Source organism: Rattus norvegicus, chromosome 13, assembly GCF_021556685.1.
Source record: "Rattus norvegicus strain SHRSP/BbbUtx chromosome 13, alternate assembly SHRSP_T2T, whole genome shotgun sequence".
NCBI classification, from domain to species: Eukaryota; Metazoa; Chordata; class Mammalia; order Rodentia; family Muridae; genus Rattus; species Rattus norvegicus.
In genome coordinates, this window is record NC_141546.1 from 21,921,203 (window position 1) to 21,923,117 (window position 1,915).

Consider the following 1,915-nt stretch of genomic DNA (forward strand, 5'->3'; position numbering starts at 1 on the left):
AAATTTGAGCAAATAGCAAGATAATTACTTGGTCTTTGTGCAATTACATAAAATTCAATTATGACCATACATAACCACCACCTTCTTTATGGCTATCACTAAACAAATCAAGGCGATTCAGTTTCATGTTTAAATCCCTACAGCAGTGGATTTCCTTTAGGAAACCAGAATTCAATCCTATAGTTTCATACAAACGTACTTTAAGTAACTAATGTATTGCTAGTAATTATCTAAATTTCTAATTTCAACAGATTTATCAAAAACATAAGGATCACTAAATTTAGGCCATGTAAGAGAAAATTCTAGGCTCTGCTTTTCTAACGTATTATTAAGCTTAGGAAGACAGTCCAGAGGGCAGGAGTGCTTGCAGCAAGCACATGAAAATCTGAGTTCAAGTCCATAGTACCCGCATAACAACAGGTGCTTGTACCCCTGGGTTGGGAGCAGAGACAAGAGGATCCCAAAAAGAATTTACTCCAGTGAGCCTAGCAAAAGGGTGAACTTCAGGTTCAGCAAGAGGCCCTGTCTAAAGAAATAAGACAGTGTGTTAGAGAGCAGGTGTGTCCTTTGACTCCTCATATATGTACAGATACCTGTACACACACACACACACACACACACACACACACACACACACACAGCATACAGGCACACACAAGGCCTGTGTACACATGTGAGGCACACATACATAACCCACTTTTTTTTTCCATTTTTTTCAAAAAGAAGCTGGAACTGGGTTACCCCAGGCTAGTATGGTGAGTGACTATGGGATTTTTTTTAATAATTATTTTTATTTTATACATATAAGTGTTTTGCCTGTCTGTATGTATGATGTATGTGTATGTTGTGTGTCTGTTGCCCAAAGAGTCCAGAAGATGGTATTGGATACCTCAGAACTGAAGTTAGATTTGGCTTGTGGGTTCTAGGAACTGAACTTGGGTCCTTTGCAAGAGCCAAGAGTATCCTCCCTCTTCCACCTCTTTATCTCCCTGCCCCCGCCCCCAGCTCCCTACCCCGGTGCAAAGTGGCTTTATTAGTGTGGCAGGATCACAACAGGTCTTAGGAATTAGCATTAGGGCCCTTCTTCTTGCCAAAGGTGGGCATGACATTGACAAAGCGTCCGTTGTACTGCATTCACCTCTTGGCCCGGCCTGTCTTCTTTTTCTGTTTTGCAACCTGACCTCTTACCTCCCAGTGTGCAGCCAGTTACTTCCAGAGTGGTCAGGGCCTGTACGCCACACTGGCCTAGGGTAGCCTTCTCCTCCCGCGGCGAGCCTGCCTGAAGCACGACTTGATCAGGGCAATGCCTTCCAGTGAGGCCAATGAGCTTTGATCTGGGTGAGCATCTCCTGGCTGGTCACCTCGAGGCTGTGTAGTTCCTGACCGCGGACAAAGAGCTGCATGTTAGTTACTAACCCTCAGACTGCTGCTGCCACAAAGATGGAGTCAAGAAAGAGCCAAGAGTATTCCTAACCCCTGAGTGGTCTTTTCAGCCCCAAGGCTAAGGGACTCTAAGACTCCCAGCATCTTCCCACTAAGGCTTCCTTTCCAAGAAGTTCTATTTTCAAATGTCACTCAAACATGAAGAGGGGAAAGGTTGCCAGCAAAATGGGGTAACCAGCTGAATTAGAGCTTCTCAGACTTTGAACCTCAAGTCCATTGCCACGCCTAGATTAAATCTCATTGGCTAGGGCTTTGGCCTTTCTCGTAATGAAAGACTTTGTTGTTTAATCTATGAGTCTTTTTGATGCCGAGTTCTGAATGTGAGAAGGGAGAGAATGGGGACAGCAGGGTTGGTCAGAAGGGTTTGCTTTAGCTGAACTAGGACTGTGAGTACAAAGACCAATGTTCTTTCTTCCTATATCTTGGGACTTCTCTGTTTGTATGGCATATTGATAATGAAGAAACACTCAAG

General features: G+C 44.0%; 1 pseudogene; it reads right to left on the reverse strand.

The window, feature by feature from the left end:
- Nucleotides 1–1,059: 1,059 nt before the first annotated feature.
- On the reverse strand, nt 1,060–1,403 carry Fau-ps3 (FAU ubiquitin like and ribosomal protein S30 fusion, pseudogene 3; annotated as a pseudogene).
- Nucleotides 1,404–1,915: the final 512 nt, after the last annotated feature.